The sequence below is a fragment of the Pagrus major genome, chromosome 6 (genome assembly GCF_040436345.1).
Source record: "Pagrus major chromosome 6, Pma_NU_1.0".
Classification (NCBI taxonomy): Eukaryota; Metazoa; Chordata; class Actinopteri; order Spariformes; family Sparidae; genus Pagrus; species Pagrus major.
Window position 1 is genome coordinate 10,097,599 of NC_133220.1, and position 12,392 is coordinate 10,109,990.

Here is a 12,392-nt window from a genome sequence, read left to right on the forward strand (position 1 = left end):
CAGTAGTACAGGCAGCTCTAATTCTTCACATACAAATTAGACGACTAAAGCACAAACAAGTATTGAGGACAGAGACATCAAGAGCTTTCACAAGGTCAGTGGGCCAGACTGAACCTTAATCACTGTCTGCAGATCAACATTGTTCTCCAGGTCTCAGCTATTAAGATAATGAATCGCTGCTGCTCATGTTTCACAGATCCGTGAAATCTTTCCACAAAATGTCCCACATAAAACGAAATCTGGCTTCCTCTGCGAGCATCTGGGCTGCTGCTCCTCAGGAGGGAACGACTCGGCTGCCTGTGAATCAGGATGAAACCTCATATCCATTTTGCAGCCGAGAGTGTGAAGACGGAGGGATTTGTAGGACTCCTAGGAAAATGTGAAAGTGTGATAATGGGCTGTATAATGCCTTGTCCCGGCAAACAAGAATGTGATGAATTTTTGATTTTGATAACGTGCTCTGTCTCTGCCAGGCTGCTGATACCTGAAAGGTAATATATTCCTTGTTGCTGTGAACCACAGTGGCAAAGCTATCAAAGAACAAATCAGTGGCACAAGGAAAAACAAATTGTGTCCTCCTGAAAACGCTTCTCTCTGACCTGTATTTAAGAGAGTTCAAAGTTGTCTGGAAGGCATTCATTACACATACGGAGACAAAAACAGCCTCACTATGATTGGGAGAGGAAAATGACGGGGCTGGTCTAGTGCTTCTATCTGGCAATAAAGCAGTTTTATGAAATGGGACTTCTGGTGGCATCACAGAATACCTAACAAGCTTCCTGTTTTTGATGGCTCAGAGCGCCTCTATTTCTCAGGTTTATAACTCTATTAACAGGCTGCAATGAGCTGCATCGCACTGGTTCACTGACAGAGGGAGAGATCAATACAAAAACATTAAAAAGGATCAAAATGGGAAATCGCAGAAGACCATCCAGGGACAAATAGGGATGCACGATATGGATTTTTCTAGCCCATACCGACCTGACGTCGCCACATAGTTTGTTAAACAGAAACATCTGGATAAGGTGCCGTTAGAAACTGTTTGGCAGACAGGCAGACACCTCCAAGAAATACTTGGCAGGTGATTGGATGAACCATCTGTCTATCACAACAGGTCAAACGTGAGAGAGTGTGCCTGTCGATAAATCAAACTGTCAATCAAGAAAAGCCTTCACTTCTCGTATAACTGATGCTAACGCTAACCTCTGGAGAAACCGCCATCGAACACAAAAGAAATATCTTGTGTATGTCCTCCTTATTAAGATTGGGCCGCTATGTGGACATATGTAACGTTTATTGTTTTATTCTTTACTTGAAATTACCTGACAGTGCGTCTCAGGCAATGTAGCACAGCAGAACAAAATCTTCTGGTTGTTAAATAATCTCACCGTATAGACGTTTTACCACCACTTAATATTTGTATATCTAAGCTCTTGCTTTCTTTGTTATCCCGTCTGTTGATCGATCTGCACTGTGTGTCATTCGAATATAATTGTATGCAGAAAGCAAAAACATTAACTGAGCAGTGACAAACAAAAGAGCAAAAAACAGAGAAATACCATTTGTGCAGGTTTTCAAAAACAAGGCTATATTGTAAAGAAACAATGACAAATCACACAAGGAGAGGAAGAGCTGACCTTTACAGTCACATTCTCCTCGTGTGAAGATTGAAACAAATAAAGCTCTCAGCTTAACAGGAACAGTTGTCTGTTTTGTTTTTGTTTTTTTACAATTGCAGGTTCAAAAACAGTTATTCGTGATGACACCGACTGCGTCTTGAGGAGACGGACAGAGCTGCACAGATGACTAACACAGTATAATGGAGCCACACTCAGACACCTGATTAGGGTCAGTTGTATGCAGGTGTCTGCAACTGTCGAGACAAGTGGGCAACAACTTCAAACACTCTTCCCGTGTGGCTACTGTCAACATAAAACTAAGTTCAAAATGTACTAAAGAATACTGGACACTTCCCTCACCTGGACCACTACATGTATACTGTTTAATACAGTGAGCATCAGTGATGGTGTTTCATTCCCATCAGACTTCCAGTTTTCTAGTGATCCTAACAGTCTGTCCATCTGCCCCTCCTGTCCAGCCGTGTTCCCCGGGCTCCCACCACTGCCTTAATCCATCCATTCACCGGATGCCCTCGGACTTTCCCTCCTTTCCCTCCTTCAACACACCTGTCTCCCACTTCCCTCATCTTCTCTGCAGCTGCCTGGCATTCCCTGCCCACTTCCTCACCTGGGTCTCATTTCCTCCTCAGCCCTGCAGATACTCCACCAGTCCATTACCTCTCATACCCAGACGGTTCTGAAGAAACCCATAAGACTGTCATTGTATTGTACCATCAAAATCATGTTTTACTTGCTGTTATATCTTTTATTGCTGTTTCAGAACAGGTTGAGTAAATAGCAGTAGAAATATTCACAACCTATACATTTTTGCTTACCTAGCAGTTAGCTAGCTAACACAAGCTATAAGCAAATCTAAAGCTAATATCTTTGCACACTGTTAGCTCATTTTAAGTTTGTTTTCCTTGCTAATACTATAAAAACAGTCCCTCCATATCTAAGTTTGTAAACATGGATGAAGATTGTTGCGATATATGCGACTTTCTAAAACATAACTGTATAAGCTATCACAATAAAGTTTCATGTTTATGCTCAGCATGAATTAATGTTTTTTGGAGGACATTTGTGCAGAGCAGGGTGCCGTTTGATGGTGCAGAATATCCACCGACATCTTCAAAACAGTGAACAGTCAAAGAAACTCCACTATATCTGGGTGTGAAAATTACTGAATGTCTATCATTGTCCAGAACTACCGGTCAGCGAGTGAGAGAAATGTTTGCACGCTTGTTTCCGTCTTTAGCTTTTGTCCTTGCACAGGAGCAAGATGCCTTTTTATGTGGTGGACAGGCCATCTTGTTGTACATTACAGTGTACACGAGGCAGGAAGCTTTAAATTGGCCTGTTCGCATTTCTTCAGCAGAGTGCAGTAAAGCAATGGATTTGCTGCTGGGCAGAAGTGGCATTGATCCTCCTTTAGTACAGCAGCGGGAAGTCCTTTCAGGGGAATCAATAGGGGAACTCATTAATCATTACTGTATGGTAAACAGCGACTTGTCTCGCTTTTGTTCGCTATTTTGTTTCTCTCCAGGCAAAGGCAAACAGACGATGGCCTCATGCTGACCAAAAATAAACAAAAAAGCAACAGAAGTTTATCATCTGTGTGCCCACAGGAGGCGGGGGAGGGGCAGATGGATGCAGAGATGACGTGACATGAAAACCAACATATACAGGAGCTTTACACTCACAGCTGTGCAGTTTTCCCTCAATTTCACTCCTCTCACAGTCACATTTTGGCTTAGAGGCTAAACATGCAGAAACAAAATCTCTTTCATCGTTTCATCCTTTGTGAAAATCAATGTCAGACGACAGAATGAGGTGAACTGGGGGAGCTGTTTGGTTCCATGTAGGATGAGTCAACTTGGGGAGCGCGTGTGTGTCGGTGTGATAGGACGTGGGTCACTTGTTGGTCGTAGAAACATTACTACTGTTCAGAGACGTCTACAACATCTGACAGGCAACGTCCAACGTAATTATCAGTTTAATGCACACTTATATATTGTATTTTTGCCGCGAGGGTTTTTGCATCTCCATTTTGTGTTCATGTATAAGAAGGATAAAAAAAGGGTTTCTCCACTTGTGCCGAGAACTCCTTAAGAATAATACATCTTCAGTCGCTGCCTTTTCATTAAATCCACCAAACATCCACATGAAATACTGGACTTAATAAGAGCATTCATGGTTTGCTAACGTGTTTTTGTTCTACATTCTCACACGAACAATGTAACCCAGTGTATTACTGAATAAAGCGATAAAGAGTATCGCCACCAATTTGATTCAATTAATATCAACTTGGTCGGGGTTATTTTAGTTACAGTGCCAATTCTGAGACAGCTAATGCTTTAAATTGTACAACAAACCCTAAACCAAGTGCATTATTAAAAATATTCATGTTTATATTAAGAATTTAATTAAATGTTTTCTAAGATTTGTGGTTAAAATCTGCCTACAGAGAAATTGATAGGTTATCTTTGGATTTTAGCATCCAATTATTAAAAATGCTGTGGTGAAAGAACACAATCACAATGACAAATGTAGGCCTGAGTATCTCAACAAAGGAAATTAAGAAGAAAAAAAAGGAATTTTCACATTTTTAACAGTCTTCAAGTTTACAAGTTGCACTTGAATGCTTGACAGTCCCTGTGGCCACCCACATGCTTTTCTATATGTGGAGGTACTGGCAGGAAAATGCCTAAAAACAAAAATTATATATTTATATCTATGTGGAACGCCAACAGTCACTAATACTGGAATAATAATCAAAAAATGCATCTTATGGGAATAATGAAAATGAAATATACTTCTTTTACCACCTCTAAAGTCTGCCTTCATGGTCACTCAACTAAAGTACATAATGCGGACAATTTCCCTCAACTACAAAGACCAAGAACAGCAACAAAAAAATCTCAATAGGGCCTTAACAGACCAACATTTCTGTCCGACAATCTATTTGAGTGAGGTCCACAGTGTGTCAAGGACAGAATCAGAGTGAGAATCAGACCTCTCTTAAGTCTTCACAAAAGGGAGTCGTCACAGCCTGATTGGCTGTGAGGGGAAAGCCCCAGGCTGCTCTCACTCATTATATAGGAGCCAGTCTCCACACCCTGCACCCAGGTGATGTGAATCCACTGCAATCAGTCCACAGAGACCTTGAAACTCAAAAAAGATAGCAAGTCCTACATGACGGGGCCGCTGCAAAGCAAAACAGATTCCAAAATTTATGAGGTAACACCTGAATATACCATGAAGTCCTTGTTCCTATGAGTGTGAAACAGACAGACAGCAAAGAGGACAACAGCAGCGAGTCTGTTAATGACACCGAAGCACGGCAAAGACTCTCAGCAGTTTTCATCAACATAACGGTTTTGGGTACAAACAGTTCTTTGGTACAACAAGCCTTCAGAGATTTCCTCGCCTAACGGGAAATCTACCCATATGAAGTTGCAGCCTTTCAAGAACATTGCTGCAGAGCAAGACTATTTTTTTTTTTTTGATAGGGTGATTAAGTTAAACGCAAAGACTTATAATCCCCCGACAGACTCCGGCATGTCTTCCAGCCCTGGTCGGTTTACTGTGCCATCATAGAGATCATAAAAACAAGAGACAAAAGGCAACAAAAACTTGGCATCCCTCATGAATAATGCAGGAACCCCCTCCAGCCAGTTATTAACAACAGGCACCCTTCCTAAGAGATTCATCCAAATCAGGGCCAGTAGTGTATCAGTTATAGCCTCTGAGAGTCTCAAATTTTGATCTTTATTAATTGCATCCGTAACCTGCCAATGTCTGTGATGTTTATCAGTCAGAGCCCAGTGACGGAGTGATGTTTTTCAGAGGCAAAGCACTTTGAGAGAGCTGCGTCCTTGAACGGTCCGACTCTCACGGAGGAGCACAAACAGCATGTTTTCAAATGTTCTTTACAGCCACAGTACTCAGTATTATATTTTTTTTGATTAATCGGTTAGTTGTTTGGCCTAAAATGCTAGTGAATGGTTAAAAACATCGATCAGTGTTTTCCAAAGCCCGACATGACGTCCTCAGATGTCTCGTTTTGTCCATAACCCAAAGGTTTTTAGAACGAAGGGAGACGTTTGACTTTATTTCTTATACAATTACAATAAATCGATGATACGATTGATCGCCGCAGCTCTAATGTGCATGAGATATCATAAAAATGTTTGACCAGAGGCGGCTTTCAGATTGTTTACAGCACAAACGTGGGTGGTGTTACGAGGTCTACAAGGTTAAAGTTAAAATCAATAAAGCCTTCCTTTGTTTAAGAGACACTGAGAGCTTTAAGATTACTGGAAACACATTCCCAGAGCCACTTTAATTAAAGACCCTGTCATAGAGGGGCGAAATTAACGGGAAGAACAAAGGAGGAGAGGCTACAGAAAGCAGGACACATTTAAGCTTCCATTCAAGCATAAAAGGTTTGTTTCTGATAAAGAAATCCATTAGCTTCTACAGCCGAAAAAAGTGTTTGCTACGAATTTGTGCATCGCATCGTGTTGTATTTACAGAACGAGAGTGAAGATTATGATCTGTCTCCGTTATTTGAGCTGAGCTGGTGGTTGGTTTCATCCACGTATTTTAGGCTACTGGAGCAGTTTGGCACAGAGATGACATTTGCTGAGCTGCATGATTGAAATCTTATGAATCTTAGGTCAAATAAATTGATTGTGAAAGAGGGGGAAGAAATTTGCTTTGATTGTCCAAAGAGTTTCCAACAACATGCCACTAAACCTCTGCTGACTGCATTACTGTACGTGAGCGCAGTTCAAAGTAGTGTCTGTCAAAAATATACATTTTTTAAATGCGTACTGATTCAGAATATTGGAAAATGTTCACACCCTGCAAGCTGAAGGTGCTGGCTTAACCACTGTTAGCAACTTAGGGTACGGTCTCCTCCCTAAGGACACTTCGACAGGTGGAATGAAGATTGAACCGCCAACCCGGCTGTGATTAATGGACAACCCACTCTACCTCCTGAGCCACAGCCACCCTGGCAGGACATCTGTCTTTGTTTTCCAAGAAAAAAAATGATGGGGTCTCTCCTAGTGGTTCTGCAGAAGCGGAGAGCCAGTGTGACATTCAGTAAAAGGTGATGGACCAGCGGGCAGAGAGGTTATGGAAGGCGCCCGCCGCCGGCTGGACGAGGGTGGCTGCTCTGACTGTGGAGGTCGTCATTAGGATGCAGACAGACACATGCTCACCAAATGGACTATGGAAGCAGTTATGGTGATGCTGAATCGATTTGATTTATGGGACAAACCATCGTCCAGAATATTACTGTAGCCTGATGCTGTGGAGTCGAGTCTGGTGATGAGATGTCTGACCTCTCCACTGGTCGTGGTGTTATCTGTCTCTCCTCTGCTGTCTCCAATATTTACAAATAATTGACTAGCTACATAAAATTTGAATTCAAACACACGATATATAATTTCTGCCACTAGGGGTCTCTCTATCAAAACAAAGCAAAAGACGTTTGCAGAGTGTTGCGTCCCAGATCTCCTGGAGAAATAAACACCAGATTCTGCTCTGATCCGGATCTGTTTACCGACAGGAGGAGAGATCAGGGATTACTTTTTAACTTTTGGGAATAAAAAAATGGATTTATCTTCACTCCTGTTTATCAACCTGACTGCAGCAGCGATCCATTCAGGTGACCTTCGGGTGTTTATGTACTGTAATGTTGACTGCTGACTGAAGGGAAATTGTCATGGTTTGGGTTTTTAGTTCAATTATTTTTATCATCCTTGTGTCATTCTTTACTTTCCACTTCCTGTCATTGTCTGTTTTCCCACCTTTTTTGATTGCCCCATTAGTTTCACTTGGGTCTTATTAGTCTTCCCTCGTTTAAGTCCTTGTCTTTCCGTCTCTCTCTGTCAGTTTGTCTGTTTCCTCCTTGTATTTTCTGCCCACATGTTTCTGGATTCCCGTCAGTGTTCTTCTGGTTCGTACTTCTTTTGTTATTTGTATTTCTCTTTGGTTCTTTTTGGATTGGCCCCAGCCTGCTTGTTGTCAGTTTTGTTGCTTACAGGTTGAACCTTGGATTTTGGACAACAGGTTCATTATTAAAGCTCACTGTTTGTTTCCAACCTGCCTGCCTGCCTTTGTGTGTCTTGCATTTTGGTCCTCATCATTTTGAAAACTGTAACAAAAATGTACTTTACCTCACAAATGTTACGTTACAGAGAGAGAACCTGAGTCTATGGTGAGTGCTGAGTTCAGTGAAAGTTGACCTGTATTTGAAAACGCAGACATGCACACTCTCGGTGTGTGCCATTGCTCGCTAGCTTGCGGCTAACATACAGTAAAGTAATCTGGCCGTTTGGGGCGAAAACACATTCACATTCAACTAACGCAAATAAACACAAATGATCCCATTTTCAAACTTGCTTCACAATTAAACAACCACCAAGGACTAGATAATCTTTTAGTTTTATTCACATTATGTTTCGTCTCATTCAACAACTTCCTTCCTCACTCTCTAACTCTATCCTGGAAATAGCGACCAAATGAAACACGTCCTCATCTTGAATAAACTTGTGGACTTCTCTTTGTTTGAACATTGTAAATATCTGGGATAATGTCGTCACACAACTTAACAAAATATAATAACAGCCTTGTCATTTTTAGACATTAAATATTGGATGCTTACATATTATATCTTTAAACAAATTCTCACAGGAGCTGCCAAGCACCACCACAACTTTGCACCAGCTGTTGCATGCCTTGCTCAGAGGCACTACAACACGCTGCCAAATTTTCTCTGCTGAGATATTCCAACGCACAGGATTCAAACCAGGCGACTTCAAAAGCAAAAGCTAACTCCTGTACCCAGCATGCCGCCCCTTTTTATCTGATAAAATGGAAAATGACAGTCAAAAATGGAAATAATCTGTAATATTCGCTCCTGTGTGATCCTCTGCAGTGAGCTGCATTCAAACAGAATATAAAAATGTATCTACTGAATTAATACAGTTAATTAAAATAGAAAAAAACAAAAGAAACCTGATTGTTTCATTAATCAGGATTGCCTCTGCGTGATAAAACATTTAAATTAAATGCAGTTTCCTATATTCAGCGAGTTATTTCTGTATTTCCAATCAGAAACGTGGTTTTCCTGACACGCAGAATTAATTGCACATCAAGTGTTTAATCAGGCTGCTGCAGCAGCTGTAAGTCACCCTGCAGCCTCCAGTCGTTTACCTTGAAAAGGTGCTGCATTGTTGAAATAATTACGCTACACAGTTTTCTCACATCTAACTTCCCCCTCCTTTCTTTGTCAGGTGCACGTGCTCAGCCCCAGCATGCATGAGATTGATCGCAAGAACAGATGAAGTGAATCCAGCTGTTAATTGGGGGCTTGGACCGCGCGGAACAACGCGAGATTTACGCACACGGAGCGGATCACAATTATGTCCAGATGGATGCTTTAAAAAGTTGTTCCCTCTTACCTTTATGGGGAATTGTGAGAGGTGATGTGTGTGGACGCGCCTCCTCACTGCTGCTATGATGATGAACGCAACAACAAAAAACAAAACAAACAAAAAAAAAAAGGTAGGTCAGTGGTTTTTAAATTTGCAGAAGATGAAGGGAGGAGATTATTGTCGCATCGTTGGAATAAAGGAGGGAACAAAAGATGTTGTCCCTGCTGGAGGCAGCAGCAGCAGCGCAGTGGAGAGGTGTGCGGATGTTCAGCAGCCAAATCCTTCGGCGCGTATCAGCCCCGCATCTGATGCTCGAGTCCCTCTTTTCCTTTCTTTTAAATCGAAAATGCTGTCACGGTCACGTGACCATCCTCCGCCGTCCAATGCGCTTCCTACTACTCCTCCATCCACACACACTAAACGATGCTGCAGCTTACCGTGCAGCTTTTAAAAGCTGAGGGGTGAAAAAAACATACACGTTTTGCGCTGCATGCTTTGCATTTAAATTGCTGCTGTGAATGCACTGCGAGCAACAAAAGATGTTTGGACACTTGTTCATTTTCATATTATTATTTAGGCACTCACCTCTGCAGTAAAGACAGAGAGGGTGGCAGGGTTTGTGTGTTAAGATCCACCAACAACTGAAAATCTCATTTAAGTTCACTGACAACACAATCACACATTCTTCCTCCACCCAGCACATCTGCTTGATGCTATTCCCTGCATGCCTTCCACACACCATCCCCTTTTTAAAGCCTCATCCATCTTTAGTGTCATTCTGTGTCCATCAGCGATTCGTGTTTGGCTGTACGGAGCCTCGGGCGCTGCTGATGCGAGGGATTTGATGTCTCCGACTCTGTTAAGTCGCTTGAATCAAGGCTGTGAAATTAGTATGGATCCCACCACAGGGTAATGGGTTAAAGCACTGATACTGGCCCACCAAAGCATAAAGTTGAATTTAGGATGAACATTTTAATGGTTGTTTTTTAAAAAATGAGCCTTGAGATGGTTGTGAGTCATAAAAAGTGTCAGACACACACGCAGTGAAATAAAAGGTGATCATCCGAAAAACTCCTCAACAGGTGCAGGAGCAGTTAAGGTCCAGACTGAAGTATCTCACCGACTATACACTGGATGAGACTTAAATCTCCAGAAATAAAAGCACCCTGCTTTATCGTCCCTTTTACTCTAAATGGGAATCATAATTTACAAAATGAACATCATGCAGTTTTGAAGAAGACTTGAAACTGGCAACCAAGACCATAAACCCATTAGGAAATGGATGCTGAGTTAATAAATCAAGTGAGAAGTAGGGTTCATTTTCTCATAGGCTTACATCCAAACAAACTTTATTTTTGAAACCAGTGGAGTCGCCCCCTGCTGGCACTCCCACACTAGCTTCTTGGTCTTGGTTCCGAACTGTCTTCTGTTACATGACTGATCCACATGAGTCTTTGGCGATGACCTTTTGTCATCAATGTATGTATGAAGTCAATGTATCTGCTTTCAGTTGCATTCAATCAGTCACAAATGGCCACCGAGCTTAATCTTAAGTGCTACAGTAATCCCTGGACTCATGATACCTCACATAGAAATGATCCCAGGGACTTCCACACAGCGAGGTTTAAAGATTTTACACATCTGGGGGGCAACGAGTGCAACGATATCGGATCTGTGTCCTGTGACAGAGATCTGAGTTCATGTGTTGTAATCAGCATCAGGAGAGAAGAAGTTGGATAGCTGCATGAATATTTCATGGCACACTGTCAGAACTTGTTGTGTACGAGTGAAATCCAACCATTTTCATCATGTCTTCACTCCCAGCTCGTGAAATACAGCAGCTTCGGTCAAGTTTCACACTATGACACTCTGCTTAGCCCTCTCAAGTCTTTCTTGCACATGCAGGGCTCCATGTTCAAGGTATCAATAATAAATATGCAACATCCAGTGAGACTTTCAAAATAAAGCTTACTGAAAAACAAGTTATTTTAAGTTTGGGACTGTTAACAGCCGGGCCTGTGCGTGGTGGAGCAGCCAGTCATCTAGAGATCTGGAGTCTTGCATATTTGTTCGGCATCACGCAGGGCGGTTCTCAGATAAAAATAGACCTGAAAGTGATGGGTGGATAGTCATATCGGCATCATACCAGCATTTCAGAGGCAGCACGTCAACAATGTAGCCGTCACGCGTCGCTCACGCAGGATATTTAAGTGTAACCTGGTGAAATGGTCGCAGGTTTGGTGAAACCCAGACACCAACATTACTTGGTAAGGTTTAAGAAAAGATCATGGTTTGGGTTAAAGTAAGATCAGGTACGTTAGTAATGAAGGGCATGATGATATGTTGAAAAGTGGTGGGGACGTTAGACATTTTTTAAACATCTTTAACATGCGATTTTGGATCATTATGGCAGGAAATAAACTGCATAACGGCACATACTGCAGAGTCAACATGAAAATCCTCAGCCTAAAACACACGATAATGTTGAACGACCGAGTAACAATCATCCACATGCATCACATCCACAACTTCAACACCACAGCAATAGAAAAATGCCAATATTACTTAACTGGGGGAAAGCGCCAGTGCACAGAAAGTGTTGGGGACGTGTCCCCAGTGTCCCTATTGTAAATGACACCTACGTAAGTGATGTGATGACTTACAGTCTACCACTGCGTCTGTGCCAGGGCTGGACAGAAAACAGGCTGACATCACCGTCCTGAAGGCCGAGTCGATCGAGGCACGAAAATGCTGCAACTAAAGCGTTCAGCTCTCACAAAAAAAGAGACACAGCGCTGTTTCGCTCGCACGACTCACACCAACATATGGCACCTCAGACAAAATCTTCTTTCACAGACCTGTAGCAGAGGCAGCTTCTCCCGTACGGTGACTCCAGCAGCTCCAATCTATTTTTTAAAAGATGAATTGAAAGCCAGAAAAAAAAGTTGAGAGGGAAATCCTCTGTAGACTGTCTCTTCTATAATGCATGCCAAACAGCCTGCAGCAGCCGAGCATCTCTTGTGTAACCGCATTATTATGATGCATTTTAATGAAGAGCGTATTACCTCAGCCCCCAAACTTCACTGTCTGTGGTCCCACCTCTGCTGCCAGATGAGGCCTGGAGGTTGTTTTTTTTATTTTGTGAACTCCCTCGCCACTTTCTGGGAGCTGATTGTTTATATGCTCAGTGTGTAGATTGAATGTTTTCAGGCAGCATCCAGACAGACAGTCCCCCTTTCATGCACTTCTATCCTTACCGATCTCCAGTCTAACGACTCTGTGTGCTCAGTACCACCATTTTAGCTTTCATCATTTTATCTCC